Source organism: Sus scrofa, chromosome 7 (genome assembly GCF_054392235.1).
Source record: "Sus scrofa isolate SSC_HxYL_T2T_F1_AM1 chromosome 7, Sscrofa_HxYL_maternal_Yorkshire_Landrace_v2.0, whole genome shotgun sequence".
NCBI lineage: Eukaryota > Metazoa > Chordata > Mammalia > Artiodactyla > Suidae > Sus > Sus scrofa.
The window spans coordinates 15,679,667-15,688,830 of record NC_139389.1 but is presented as its reverse complement, the minus strand read 5'-3'; positions in this window follow the sequence as shown (position 1 = coordinate 15,688,830).

Here is a 9,164-nt window from a genome sequence, read left to right as displayed (position 1 = left end):
GTTCGATCCCTGGCCTTTCTCAGTGGGTTAAGGATCCGGCGTTGCTGTTAATTGTGGTGTAGGTTGCAGACGTGACTCGGATCCCTCGTTGCTACGGCTGTGGTGTAGGCTGGTCGCTACAGCTCCGATTCGACCCCTAGCCTGGGAACCTCCTTATGCTGCAGGAGAAGGCCCTAGAAAAGACAAAAAAAAAAAAAAAAAAAAAAAAAAAAAAGAATCAGATTCATTCTTCTTCTTTAGCTTATCGTGATGTTTCTGTTTCCAGCAAAGGACACACCCTAGGAAAGAGTATTGAAAATAACTGAAAAGAAATGCTTGTTTTTAAAGAATATGAAAGGAAAAAAAAAAAAAGACTAAGTTTTCAGAGTTGAATATTTCTTATCCATGATTGCTTTGCTTTTCTTTCCCATAACTCTTCCTTATTCTTTGAAAATGCACTGGGGAGGAAAGAGATGGAAAATTATCATTGCCACCCCCCACCCCCTGCCATCCTCATCATATAAATCTGATTTCAGAACATCTTGGCAGGAGCCAAAATACTTGATTCTAAAATTCACATTTTAGGGAGTTCCCGTTGTGGCTCAGTGGTTAATGAACCCGACTAGGATCCATGAGGATGCAGGTTTGATCCCTGGCATCGCTCAATGGGTTAAGGATCTGGCCTTGCCATGAGCTGTGATGTAGGTCACAGGCACAGTTTGGGTCCTGTGTTGCTGTGGTTGTGGTGTAGGCAGAGAGCTGTAGCTCCAATTCGATCCCTAGTCTGGGAACGTCCATATGCTGTGAGTGTGGCCCTAGAAAGCAAAAAAAATAAATAAATAAAATAAAATAAAGTAAAATTAAATTAAATTAAAAAAATAAAATGTATGCTTTACTATTAACAAAAATACGTATAAAATGGGAAATATAGAAAGCCCTATGGGCTTATGATGCCTTGCTTCATCCTCAGAAGACCTGACTCATTTATAATAAAAGGGGTTCACACCCAGGAACCTGTGAGATTTGCAGTGGGTGCTTTAGTCAAGTGGGAGAAGGACTATTGTGAGTTCAGGAGTTCTCAGAGGAATTGGGTTTAGGAAGAATATATATGGAATTTGGGTATCTAGAAATAATTTCCTTAAACTAGTAGATGCTTAGATACCCCCAGAAAGTCCTTATGTGCCTGAGTGGGCGTGGGGGAGTGTGAAGAGGGTACAAGCCTTGGTTTGGAGAGCGCCATTGATGGTATTCCTGATGTTCTATTACTTGAAAGAGTTATGGAAACATGGATATATCTTTATTTGGCTATTTTTATTTAAATTACATATATGATTATACATAAATGTGATGTATCTCAATAAACATAGTTTAAAAATCTATAATGTTTGCAGGGAAGTTTTGTTTCTCACACACACTCATGGACACTGCAGCCCAGGAAGGCTGTGTTCATAGGTGTGACGACAGTTGGGGGAGAAAATCTAAAATTTTCGCAGCTGGCAGGAAAATCCCTTTTAGGGAGAAAATTGTCTTTTTTTAGGAAAATAATAAGCCCTTTTAGAGGCTGGATGGTAAAAAGCTTCATAAGCGAAGAGATAATTTACTTGTTTTACATTTAAAAATGAAGGAGGAGTTCCCTGGTGGCTCAGCAGTATAAGGATCCAGCATCATCACTGATGTGGCTTTGGTTACTGCTGAGGCATGGGTTTGATCTCTCGCCTGTGAACTTCCACATGTCATGGATGTGGCAAAAAAAATTAAAAAAAAATAAAGGAATTCAGATAAACCCTCACACATATCGTCCAATGATTGTTGTCATGGGTGTCAAGACCACTGAGTGGGAAAAGGACCTTCTAAGATTGTATTGAATAAACCAGATAGCCATATGCAAAAAACAGAAGTTGGATGTTATTTTACACCATGTAAAAAAATTAACTCAAAATGGATTAAAGTCATAAACATAAGACCTAACACTAGAGAAGTAGAAGAAAACACAAGGGGAAAACTTCATAGCATCGGACGTGGCAATGGTATTCTAGACACAACAAAAAAGTACAAGCAACAAAAGTAAAAGGAGAAATGGGACCACATCAGTCTTAAAAACTGTTGTGCATCAAAGGACACAATCAACAGAGTGAAAAGGCAACCTGTGGAAAGGGGGGAAATATTTTCAAATCACATAGCTGATAAAGGTTTAATATCCAGAATATATAAAGAACCCCTACATCTCAACAACAAAGAATCAAATAACCTAACCAAAGAAATGGGTAAAGGACTTGAACAAACATTTACCTAAAGATGATATCAAATGGCTAACAGGAATGCCCTGGTGGCTCAATGAGTTAAGGATCCAGTACTGTCACTGCTATGGCTCTTGTCACTGTTGTGGCACAGGTTCGATCCCTGGCCCAGAACTTCTGCATGCCATGGGTGTGACAAAAAATAAATGGCTAACAGCCATATGAAAAGATGCTCAACATTACTATCAGAAGAATGTAAATCAAAACCACAGTGAGGCATTCCCGTTGTGGCTCAGTGGTTAACGAATCTGACTAGGAACTGTGGGGTTGCAGGTTCGATCCCTGGCCTCACTCAGTGGGTTAAGGATCTGGCATTGCCGTGAGCTGTGGTGTAGGTCACAGACGTGGCTCGGATCCCGTGTTGCTGTAGCTCTGGCTTAGGCTGGCAGCTACGGCTCTGATTAGACGTCTAGCCTGGGAACCTCCATATGCTGTGGGAGGGGCTCTAGAAAGACGAAAAATACAACAAACAAACAAAAAAACCACAATGAGATAACCTAACACCCATTAGGATGACTACTGTTGAATAAAAACAAAACAGAAAATAAGTGTTAAGAATGTAGAGAAATTAGAAGCCTTGTACACTGTTGGTGGGATTATAAAATGGCACAATTACTATGGAAAACAGTGTGATGGTTCTTCCAAAAATTAAAAATAGAACTACTATAGGATCCAGCAATCCCATTTCTGGGTATAAATCTAAAAGATTGAAAGTAGGTTCTCAAAGAGATATTTACACACCCATTTTGATAGCAGTACTATTCACCATAGCCAAGAGGTGGAAACAACACAAGTGTCCATGAACAGATGAATGGATAAACAAAATGTGGTCTGTACATATAATGGAATATTGTTCCGCCTTAAAAAAAAAAAAAAAAAAAGGAGTAGTTCCCATTGTGGCACAGTGGAGAGGAATCCAACTAGTATCCACGAAATATTCGATCCCTGGCCCCACTCAGTGGGTTAGGGATCTGGCGTTGCCTTGAGCTGTGGTGTAGGTTGCAGATGTGGCTTAGATCTGGCTTTGCTGTGGCTGTGGCATAGGTCAGCAGCTGCAGCTCCAATTCGACCCCTAGCCCGGGAACTTCTATATGCCTCAAGTGTGGCCCTAAAATGCAGGGGAAAAAAAAAAAGGAAATTGTGTCAACTCCTACAATTCAACATGGATGAACCTTGAGGACATCATGCTTCATGAAATAAGCCAATAACCAAAAGAAAAATATCATAAGATTCCATATACATGAAGTTTCTATAGTAGTCAAATTCATAGAAACAGAAAGTAGAATTGTGGTTACCAGGGTCTAGGGTGAGGGGAAAAGGGGAGCTGTTGTTTAAAGAGCATAAGGCTCCTCTGCTCCAATCCCTGCAATGGCTCCCCATTGAAATCAGATGAACACAATTGTTATAATGGCCCCAAGTTCCCCATAGACTGGCTCCCCTTACCTCACTGGCCCATCTCTGTCTTCTCTCCCCTCAATCACTCTGCTCCAGCCTTGCTGGCAGCCTGCTATTTCTCCACCCTTCCAGGCCTGCTCCTGTCTTTGGGCTCTTGGACAAGACAGTTTGTCTTTCTGGAATGTCCTCTGCCCAGAAATCTGCTCAGCTAACTCCTTAGCTTTCAAGTCTTTAAGTGTGAGTGTCTCAGTGAGACCACCCTGTAGCACTGAAACATAAGTATCCTGTCCCCGTTCACCCCTTCATCCTGCTGTACTTTTCTTGTATTCTATATGCTTATCATCTTTGTACATCTTAATGCTATTTTTTATGTTTTTCTTCCACAATACATTTTTTTAACTTAATGAATTTTATTACATTTATAGGTGTACAACAATCATCACAACCAAATTTTACAGCATATCCATCCCAAACCCTCAGTGCACCCCTCACCCCCAAACCTGTATCATTTGGAAACCTTAAAATTTTCAAAGTCTGTAAGTCAGTATCTGTTCTGCAAAGAAGTTCACTGTGTCCTTTTTTAGATTCCACATGTCAGTGGTAGCATTTGATGTTGGTGTCTCACCGTCTGACTGACCTCACCTAGCATGATAATTTCTAGGTCCATGCATGTTGCTACAAATGCTGTTATTTATTTCCTTTTAATGGCTGAGGAATAGTCCATTGTGTATATGTACTACATCTTCTTTATCCACTCCTCTGTCAATGGACATATAGGTTGTTTCCATGTCTTGGAGTACATGTATCTTTTCCAGTCATGGTTTTCTCTGGATAGATGCCCAAGAGTGGGATTGCTGGATCAAATGGTAGTTCTATTTTTAGTTTTCTGAGGAATCTTCATACTGTTTTCCACAGTGGTTGCAACAACTGACATTCCCACCAACAGTGTAATAGGGTTCCTTTTCCTCCACACCCTCTCCAGCTCTTATTGTTTGTAGACTTTTTGATGATGGCCATTCTGGCTGGTGTAAGGTGGTACCTCAAAGTGGTTTTGATTTGCATTTCCCTAATAATGAGTGATGTTGAATATCTTGTCATGTGTTTTTTGGCCATGTCTTCTTTGGAGAATTGTCTGTTTAGATTTTCTGCCCATTTTTTGATGGCTTTTTTTTTTTTTTTTTTGGTGTTGAGCAGTAGGTGTTTATAAATTTTGGAGATGAATCCCTTGTCAGTCGCTTCATTTGCAAAGATTTTCTCCCATTCTGTGGGTTGTCTTTTCATTTTGTTTAGGGCTTCCTTTGCTGTGCAGAAACTTTTAAGTTTAATTAAGTCCCATTTGTTTATTTTTGTTTTTTTGTTGTCGTTACTCTAAGAGGTGGATCTGAGAAGATGTTGCTGTCATTTATGTTGGAGAGTGTTTGGCCTATGTTTTCCTCTAAGAGTTTTATAGTGTCTGGTCTTATATCTAGGTCTTTAATCCATTTTGAGTTTATTTTTGCGTATGGTGTTACGAAGTGTTCTAATTTCATTCTTTTACATGTGGCTGTCTAGTTTTCCCAGCACCACTTATTGAAGGGTCTGTCTTTTCTCCATTGTATATTCTTACCTCCTTTGTCATAGACTGTAGGTACGTGGGTTTAATTCTGGGCTTTCTATCCTGTTCCACTGACCTATATTTCTGTGTTTGTGCCAGTACCATATGGCTTTGATGACTGTTGCTTTGTAGTATACTCTGAAGTCCTGGAGCCTGATTCCTCCAGCTCCATTTTTCTTTTTCAGGATGTCTTTGGCTATTCCGGGTCTTTACTTTTTATGTTTTTTTTCTTTGTCCTTTTAGGGCTACACCCACAGCATATGGAGGTTCCCAGGCTAGGGGTCTAATTGGAGCTATAGCTGCCAGCCTATGCCACAGCCACAGCAATGCCAGATCTGAGCCATGTCTTCAACCTACACCACAGCTCATAGCAATGCCAGATCCTTAACCCACTGAGCGAGGCCAGGGATCAAACCTGCAACCTCATGGTTCCTAGTTGGATTTGTTTCCGCTGCACCACAATGGGAACTCCTATTTTTATTTTTTTTATGTCTTTCTTTGCTAGAGCATAAGCTCCATTTGGGATACACTATTCTAGGTGTATCCCAAACACCTAGGATAGTGCTTTATAAATAATAGTTCCTCAATAAATATTTAATAAATATTGTTGAATCAATCTTCACAAGCAAAAATACTGTTTCCCCAAGTGAGTCAGTGGAACACTAATTCTTTTTTTTTTTTTTTTGGTCTTTTGTCTTTTGTCTTTTTAGGGCCTCATCCATGGCATATGGAGGTTCCCAGACTAGGGGTTGAATTGAAGCTGTAGCCACTGGCCTATGCCACAGCCATAGCAATGCCAGATCCCAGCTCCGTCTGCAGCCTACACCACCGCTTATGGCAATGCCAGATCCTTAACCTACTGAATGAGGCCACGGATCGAACGTGGGTCCTCATGGATGCTAGTCAGGTTCATTAATCACCTTGCCACAATGGGAACTCCTGGAACGCTAATTCTAAAGGATGTACCATGAACACAAAAAATGTCCTGTGGTCAACTAAGCGTGATGTTCCCTTCTTGGAGCTTGCCAACATGAGCACCTGCTAGTAGGCTTTTAAGAGACTCTGACATGATTGACCAATAGTGATGGAAAAATATTTCAACGTTGCTGGAATGGCACAATAGGGATATAGGAAAAAGGCTTAGGGAGTTGGGACAGATACCTATTTTAGTCCTATAAATAACAGACTTCACTGTACACTCAGCATTTAGGGGTGGCCAGTGTAATGTGCTGACACTGAGAGCCACGCAAGCTCTAAACAACAAGCCTGGTCATGAGGATTTAAGTGAGAAGTCATGAGTACCACTGGCTGCACTGATTGCCAGGAAACCATCCATCTGTTCATTCTAAAACATTTGTTGTGCTTGGCACTATCACTGGGCCTAAGAATCAGGAAGCAGAGCTAAAAAGCAAAGAGTAAGGTAAAAACATGAGTTGAAGGAAAGCTCAAGTGGCCCCTGAGATGAATATGAGGTCTAGGATTAAAGAATTCATGCTCTGGAGCTCCCTAAAGCCTAAGAAGGCAATGGTCCCTACGACAACATCTACAGTGGAGCTGGGGCAGGGGTGCAGAATGTTCAAGGGGGCCCAAGCATCTCAGGACACCCAAAGACTCCAGGGCTTGTTCTTCATTTACGGAAACAGGAGACTCTTGGCAGCCTTCGTGATAGGTTTTTGCCCATCTCCATATTCTCAAACAATATTTTCAATCACACTTTTATTCATAGGATGCTTTTCTGGCCAGAGTGACTCTTTGAAACACAGCCAAAGAAGCAGGAAATGAAGAAAAACAACAAACAAACAAAAAACCTTCAACATCTAAGACAGCGTAGAGTTTACTTAAAACCGAAGTACAGCTGGACCTCTGTATGGTACACAGTTTGTGAATGGTACCACGTTTTCCATCTGTAGGATGTAGAGCTTGTGGATAGCAGGGCTGACTCTAAGACTTGTGTTTCCACCCACTTTGGTATCAGCAACAGAAACAAATCCCCCTGGAACAAATCCTCCCCAGCTATGGGGGGACAACTTTACTTTCACTTCTACAAAGAACTCCTTAGGCACTCAGCCAAAGCCTGGTGACTTTCTATAGAGTTCCCCAACTCATAGGAGAATCGAAATTGCAGTCAAGGCAGCAATAACTGAAATATGAGAGGAGATTGAAAAACTAGAAAGTAGATACAGCAATTGAAAAAGTTTACCTGGGAGTTCCCATCGTGGCGCAGTGGTTAACGAATCCGACTAGGAACCATGAGGTTGCGGGTTCGGTCCCTGCCCTTGCTCAGTGGGTTAACGATCCGGCATTGCCGTGAGCTGTGGTGAAGGTTGCAGACGAGGCTCGGATCCCGCGTTGCTGTGGCTCTGGCGTAGGCCGGTGGCTACAGCTCCGATTCGACCCCTAGCCTGGGAACCTCCAAAGAAATAGCAAAAAGACAAAAAAAAAAAAAAAAAAAAAAAAAGAAAAAGTTTACCTCTTTGACCATAGTTCAGGGCATGGAACAACACTTGACAAGTCAACAGACTCCAAGATGTCGCTATAGTTCTTTGACTCATCCATAAAAATTCAGTCAGGACCACTAATTCCACCTAAGTATGTAGGGACACGTGATCCATTGCAGAAATCTCTCCCCAAAGACTCAAATTAAAAGTGAAATGTGTGGGAGTTCCCATAGTGGCACGGCGGAAACTAATCTGACTAGGAACCATGAGGTTGCAGGTTTGATCCCTGGCCTCGCTCAGTGGGTTAAGGATCCTGGGTTGCCGTGAGCTGAGGTGTAGGTTGAAGATGTGGCTTGGATTACAAGCTGCTGTGGGTCTGGCCTAGGCCAGCAGCTATAGCTCCAATTATACCCCTAGCCTGGGAACCTCCATATGCCATGGGTGCAGCCCTAAAAAGACCAAAAAAAAAAAAAAAAGGTGAAATGTTTGCTTATAGAGGATAAGCTTCAGCTGAGCAGAGTTCCTTAATATTTTTTGAATTAGTTTGTGACATATTATTTCACATGTAATCTGTCCTTTAGTCCTTACACCAGTCACAAGAGATGGTAATTTTCATTCCCATGTTATAGAAAAGGAAGCAGAGACTTGAGGTAGATCATTGATTTGCTCAGTCACAAAATGCAGTCCGGTTTTCAGATCCAGTTTTGTTTTGCCCTAAAGGATGGGTTCTTTAGGCTTTCATTACCTGTTTCTATTCCATGTTTTAGGCTCCAAACCTGCCCGCCCAACGCTTGTACAAAATTGTATTTATAAATATCATTCCATGGCTTTGCAGTTAATGGAGTTTTGTTAGCAGGCTTTATTTCTGCATTCAATCACCAGTGACTAATTTCTGCTTTGCATTTCTCATAACTGGTTTCTTTCAGAGGTTGGTATATTATTTTGGATTCTTTTGTCTTTAGACATAATCAGCACCTCCTTGATATAAGTACATAGGTTACCACACTGAGAAGAGTTGTGTTGATTTATCTTGAATGACTAATTCTTAGGGGAAGATGCTATATTATTCAGCTGTAAGAGCTAAATCTGGTAGGCATTCAGATATATTAATTTCTTAATTTTCTGAACATGCACAAATATAAAAACAATGTTGAACTGTGATCTCAACTTGGAAGATGTGCAGGTAGGCAGCAATAGATGCTTTAAGCAAATGCAGAATGGTTGAGCAAAAACCTGAAAAGTAGAGCACTGATTGTAAAATCTAAACTCCCTACTGTTGTGTGTGAATGATGCTTAAAGAAACTGCTTAAAAAGCAAGAATGATAATTATCCTGGGTCAGTTTAGACCATTCTCCAGATCAGATCTCAAATGTTATGCATGGAGTTTAATGTTCTATTCAGGCAACAATTTCTGCTGTTTTCCTGAAGGTGGACTCCTAGTATAATAAAACGATTTCTGTA